The following is a 7,507-nucleotide window of genomic DNA, read 5'->3' on the forward strand; positions in this document are numbered from 1 at the left end:
ATAAATCAGATAGCTATCCGATCTGAGAAAACGCATGAAGTGTAAACAGCCCCTAAGACTTCATTATAGATGAGAGAAACATGAACAACCAAATTAAGACAGTTCTGAAAACCTGTTTAGATGACGAGCTGCTCATAACATTTACCACAAAGTACAACGCATGATGATACACATGCAGTCAAAACCATAGGCAGAGATTAAAGTTGATTCAGCCACTTTTCTTAATTTTTTGCTGACACACCAGCGCCTGCGCCCGTACCCAGTATGTACACTGTTAGACATTTCAAGGTTTTTTTTACAGTAACTTACTGGTTGCAAGATTTGAAGTTAATTAAGATTTACAGGACCATTACCGTATTTCAGTTTTACAGTAACTACATGGTACTGTAATTGTGTAATACAGTGCATTACTGTAAAAACCAAGCTAATCAGTACACTTCTGTAATTTTTTTTTTGGTACTAAATATAAATTAGATTTCCTTTTGATATAGAATTAATTTAATTTTTATCCTACATAAGTACTACTGACATACAAATCAATTAGACAAAATTATTTCAAAATACCATTTTTGGTACCAAAATTACCTTTTTTATTTTATTTAAAACAATTCATATACATCACAAAATAAACAGTCTGCCAATGCTGGAAATGATATGTTAAATTGTTACACATTAATGGGTGAGTTTAAGGGCAACGTTTTTGTTTGTGTTAATTTGAACTCATTCATTGTGTTAATGATTTTAACAAAGTAAATATGTCACAAAAGCTTAGCACAAAGATGTGTAAACGTGTTAAATTAACACATTATGTGCTGTCCTTCACTGCACACATTGTTAAAAACATACATAAAATCCAAACCAAAACGTTAGCATTTGACAAAATGAAGAGTCATTGGTTGTTTAGCTTATGCAGTTATTATAATGAAATATTAACCATTACATTCATAAAACTGCAGAATATAAATATATTTTTAAGCAGTCAAAAAGGAAATGTCCAGCACAGGACAAAACACAGTTCTTTTCAAAATACATGACACATAACCCCACCTTCAAAATAATTTCACTTATTTCCAAAAATGTGTTGGATTCATGTACACTGGTGGCCAAAATAAGTATTTAAGTGTCTTAATGTTTTTGAAAGAAATCTCTTTGATGCTCAAGAAACATTTCGTATCATTATCAATGTCTGACTGTCTACTCCTCCATCTTTTCCACAGCATAGGAGTAAAAGTCGTCATCAATCGAGAGAGAGAGAAAATTCCATATTAGTGTCAAATTATTTTTAACTCTCTTAAGAATATATATTTGTAAACAGCTTTTTGTCAATAGCATATTCAAACATTTCAGCTGAACTAAATTAAATTATGGCAATTCAATTTTAATACTTTAATACTTTAAAACCAAAAATGCTGAGATCCATAGAAAGAAAGACTGAAATCGGTGATTTAGCCCATTTCAGCTTGTCTGCAGTGAAGCGGCACCTGTCTGAGACAAATACACTGTAAGACACATGCAAGACATCACTGTGTGATGATCGTTCTCCTTTCTACAGTATGTAACGGAGGTATTTTTCTCTATGGAGACTTTTATTTTGACGGGTTTTTCTTTCTCCGGCGTGTTCGCGGGAGATGAAAAGACGTCTGGGAAGAAGAAGAGAGAGCAGCGAGGCAGACACCATGTCCATGATCGCAGTACGAGATGTCGATTTTTTTTCGCTGAAGCTATAATGTATGACAGTGGTGCACGGTCAGATTAAGTTTCGTGAGTTTAGTTTAGTGTACATTAACATTGTTGTGTGAGACTGCGCAGTTAAAACAGAAGTTCGGTTGATTGCGTCATCGGACAGAGAACGGTGTTGGAGACTGGCTGAGAGCACAAGAGGGAGTTGCTGGAGCCGTAGGTTTCATTCAGAATCAGAACACTTTTTTTTTTTTTTTTTATGGCGTTAATCTGACTAAGAATTTTTGAGCATCCTACTGTTTTTCTGAGTGATCCATAAACTGTGTTGGAGTTTTTTGAACTGTGCAACAAAATTGCGATTAACAACTCATGATTTCTGTTCTGCGCACCAATTTTGCACTTCTATCTACTCCTCAACCAGACCACCTAGAGACTTCGGGTTTTCGGCATTATGTTAAGGAAGGTCTAATCTCGGGAACGCACAAAAAAAAATCCAGGAAAAGATTTTGGATTTCCTGGAAATTCCAGAAAAAAATCATTTTTTTTGCAAATTTCTCGGCAACCATAATAGCTATCGAGTTGAAACAAATAGCAATCGATAGCTTCTAAAATTTACAATAATATTAGGAAAAAAAGAATTGATCAAAAATACTTCCTTTATGCTTCAAAAATTAATTAAAACTTTATATGAAGGGAAATAAGAAAAATATTGCCTTTTCACCTATAAAACTATTGTTCCACAGAAATACGTAAGGAAGGTATTCACAAGAGTCATGAGCACAATTAATTCCACTGAATTACGGCAAGAAATCAATGAAGGTATCGATCAAGATTTGGAGAAGGAGCAAGAATATATGAGAAAACGACAAGAGGTTGTTGCAAAATAAATGGAAGAACGTTCAGCAAAGCGACAAAAGATGGCGACATCCACACCAATGGCTTCCTCATCAGGCGTATCTGATTTCTACGATGACTCGTGGCTTTCAGAGGATGTTTTGGCAAATATCTGGAAAGCAGAAGAAGAGTTTACAAAGTCACAAGCCAATAGTCAAGCAGAAAAGAAGGAAGAATCTGAAGAGGACAAAGCAGAAAAGGAAGCTGATACAGAGAAAATCGAGGATATTGAGTGAACACAAGATGTAAAGAATAATGAGCTAATAAAAAAAATGATGTTCAACTAGTCAAGTGATTGTGCCTTTTTTATTATCCATTGCTGATTTGATTACAGAAAGTTCATTTGAATTTCAAGAGAAAGTTATATTCTCGAGCAACTTTTTTTCTCTTTCATTTACTATCTCTTAGTGTTGTGATCCCATGACGTGAGAAAATTGCGCTAAAACACTCACTGAGTTTTTATTATTGATTGGCCCTAATCCTCTTCTGTAAAAGTCTGTCAGGTTACATTTTTTTATAAACAGACAGACAATATCTATTTCCTTCAAGGACTTAACATGAACAAAATATCCCACATTGCACATCATATTATTGATCTCCAGAACCTTCGGACATAGTCATTTACATGTCACATCTGTTATTCATCTTGGCTAATTTGGTTTTATCATCCACTAACTGATACAAAACAAAACATATTTATTCTCTGGAAGCCAGGCTAAATAGCTTTTTTTAAATTCAAAAATAGAAATAAAATAAAACAAATTCACATCCTCATTTCAATCATTATTTTCCATTAAAATATAGAATTGTTCCCCATTCTGCTTAATAAAACTTTTGTTAATTCCGTATCTTTATATCACGTTAATCCCTGTTAATCAGTGCCTTATAATTTTTTATCTGAAACTCACTTTTCATACCATCTCAACTTAATTTGACTCAACAGGCGTTCATAAATAGTTCCATAAATTCTATCAGAAATTTTTATTTTCATAACATTCATTTTTCTACTATATTTCTTCTCATCTTTCCAAACTTCCCTACATGCCAGTTTCTTCTGCATTCTTTTCCTTTCTTTTTGCTCTGCCTCATCTAACCAGTACATGATTGTTTTCTTAAAATCCCACACAACAAGCTTTTTGTTTTTCACTTCCCTCTTCTACTGAGTCTCTCAGCGCTGTCAGCCTTTTTACAATTTTTTTATTTTTTTTTATTTTTACGTTTACCATTATGATCCCACCTAGTTGTCTATTTAAATTTAGACCCACAGTTAAATTTAGATGAGTTTTTACCCCATAATGGACAGCAATCTTCAACTTCACAATTCCAATTTACTTTAATACTAATCCAGAGAGTAATTCAGATCAACATCATAAATGACTAAATTAATCATAATTACCAGTAGCAGACAGAGCTGGAAAACCAATCCAATTAAAGCTCGTCCCATGTTCTGTATTGTCTTTTCATCAGATTGACTTTGAATTATCAGCTTCTTTAAACTTTTGTAATTTCACTTAACCCATCTGTAATGATAAAACACTCATTCCAGAGGTTAATGACACAATATCCACAAAATCAGGAAATAATAATACCCCAAACTACCACATACAAGACATAAAGTCCAGCTAACACACGCACTTATACTAGACACACGTTAACTGCTCATTTTCAATGTTCGCTTTTTGATATTAACTCTAAAAATATTTACTTCACATGTTTATTTCGGTTTTACCTAATTTTACATAGTCTCTTAACCAGTTTCAAAGCATCTCCTTTCATTATTCATTTGATTTTAGAAAAGTCAGCTGGGTTGTTTTGGTTCATTATCATTATTTTGTTTAAGCTTGCTTTAGCAGGCCGATAACAGAAATACCATCCCTTTCTCCACTCAAGCAGTCTCTCTCACTAACACATTAACACCAGAAATTCCTGTCACTTTCACATTTTCTCACCTTCTGAGTGGCCATTTACAGTAAACCACTCTGTCATCGGGTGGCTGTGTCAGCCTCAACTACAGCAGCACACACCTTGCCAACATTTCGATCATTGTGAGCTTGCAAACGGCTACAACTTACTGCACCATTGAAGCAAGTGTGTCCCAATCAGGAATGTTAACAGAGCCACTGATAAGCAGGAAATGATTTTGTCCAAGGAAGTGATCCCCGACCCATAATTACATTTACTTGCTTTTTGTAATCATCATAAGCAATACAAGGCTAAAAAGTCATACGATATTTAATAAATTCTGCAAATTTCTTTGAAGTCAGGGCTTCAGAGCACAGCTGCTTACAGTGTTTGCTCTCTTCTGTCTCACTATTTGTTTCAGGACTGTTCAGATTACTGATCAAATTACTCAATTTGTCTGCCATATCTTAATCACGGTTCAAACTCACCTGAAGTTATTGCAGAAATGGAGGCGGCGATCTTTGAACAACACAGCTTGGCTTCTGCGTGATGAAACTGTGAAGTATACTCCAAAATGACAGATAAATATACTGGTCCATGCCAATTTGTGTCACAACTTTTTTATTTTTCTCTCGGGATCGTTCCTTATGCATGCCTGGCAAACAACCCTATTTCTAGTCTATTTTTGTTTTTCTAACTAATAGCTTAATCCCTAACTGCCTGATTCACTAAATTCGGGGATCCCCTATCTGAGATGGAAGAGATAGAGCAGGTTTGCGGTGCCATGGGACGTACTCTGCTGGGGTGGTGCTACACCAACAATGCCCAGCGGGGCCCCCACAGAGCATGCTTCGCTTGCGCTGTCTGCTGCCTCTAATGACGGCATCAGTGACTTCTTATGCTTTAGTATAATTAATCCTCACTTCTCTTCGGAGTGAAGCTCTCCCGCTCTCCTTTCCCAATCTCTTCCATTCAGACAGCCCTAACCAAATAATACAATCTTCCTACCTTGTTTGGTGATTTGCCAAACAACTGAATGCTGAAAACTGTCAAGGAATGTTAGATGAGTTGACAGAGTGAATAAATATATGCTTCCTCTCATGCTGATAGGGTAGACATGGTAATTGTTTGATGACAAGTTGATTGGATTGATTATTTGATCGTGCTCCTCCCAAACTTTGTTTATGAAACATCATGTGTAGATTCCACCATCGCGTCTGTTATAGAAGATATCGACAGCGCAATAATTTTAAAAGAGGAACAGAGAACCGCGATCACGGTATTTGTCGATCGGAAAGATGAATGAAGAACATACGTCACTTACTCCGTTGCTCTGATTGGTTGTAGGTATATCCAATTGAGTGCAGAGGCATTTTCTTTCCTGGTTCGGTTGAAACACGCCCCATAATCACAGCCCAGTGGAGCAGTATCAGACTCACATTCGGACTAGAATCTGAGTATGACGACGTCAGGCTAGTAAATTTCCTGCATAACATAAAAATGTGACATTCCTAATCTTGACCTGTGGGATGGTTTCCTAACATACAAAGAGTTTCATTTAACTTACAATGCCCAATCCTAAGGCTTGTTATTACAACTTGTTCTTTCCTTCTATTTGTCATCTCTCTTATAAACAGGGTTTCTGCACACTTTTTAAAGTCAAATTTAAGTCTTTTTAAGACCCGAAGAAATCAAAATTAATACCATGCATTAGGGGGTGTGCAATATTGACTAAATATGTCTTGATATTTTCAGAGTTTTGTTTATAATAATTATATAATATTTTACTGATTGTGTTTCTGTGCTTGGTGCCATGGCTGGTTTAGGCCTGTTGTTGACAGCTGACTGACAAAGATATTCATATTTTTCATATTCTATGCAGTGGTCAGTTCACAGCAGTGACAGAAATTAACATGTTTTATTAAGGGGTAATATTTGCCATCTTAAATGGATTTCCAGGGGCATTTTCACCTATATATGGACATTTGTAGATGTATGCATCACCTTTTATGTCAAATTCCTAAATTATATTAGAATAATTACACAATACCACTGTTACCAGTCAAATTAAATCAAAGTCCATCTTTGCAGTGCAGAGGTGACACAGAAGTGGCATCAGATGGCATTAATATATTTACACTGCATTTACAACTGCATAAATTAAGCTATGAGATTGTTAAATATGAACTGATTTTTCTAATTTTAACTTTCTAATTAAAGGGTAGGCTACTTTAAATGTGAAACTAAAACTGCCAATAAGTGGGGGACAGTCACTGTCTTAATAAGTGAGTTGAGGGAGTCATTAATTCAACTGATTTGTTCAAACGGCTGATTCATTCGGGAAAGAAGCAAGTAATGGTTCATTGAATCGTTAAATTGATTTGTTCGAAACGCGGATTCCATTCAAAAAATCATCGCTGTCTGTTGCATTGAGACTCTGCTATAGCTTCATTTTGAAATTCTCATCAGCGAAATAAAGGGAAAACAAACAATATTGACAATATTGTTTATAAAATTTAACTCACAATGTTAATTTTTAGTTAATTTAACTGTTATATAAATTAAATAATCACATTTGCAATTGTGCACGGGAAAACGGAAGTGTTGCTGATGTGATATTGTAGGCCTATGATAACAACATAATATGATATAAATATAAGACAAAAACTCATTTGGGAACATACCTACAACTGCACACATCACGCAGTGAGCACGAGAGACAAAAGCGATGTCAGCTCGCAGTGCCTCGTAGTAGTCGTACATCGTTAAAACGATTACAATATCATAATAGACAATACACATCGCACGCCACTACGCACAAAGAATGAACTTAGAATTTAACTGACATTTACCAACTTGCTTCTCCTTCTCTCCCTCCTGTTTCGCGTGCAGGAGACAGACGTAACGCTGCCGCGAATGTGACGCGAAATGTCACGTGAACAAGCAAATCCACAAAGAAAGAATAATAAATAAAAAAGTACGCTAATTAGATGGTTCTAATTTGGAAAACATGTGTCAGTCAAATTGCCAT

The sequence above is a fragment of the Rutilus rutilus genome (genome assembly GCF_951802725.1).
Source record: "Rutilus rutilus genome assembly, chromosome: 18".
NCBI lineage: Eukaryota > Metazoa > Chordata > Actinopteri > Cypriniformes > Leuciscidae > Rutilus > Rutilus rutilus.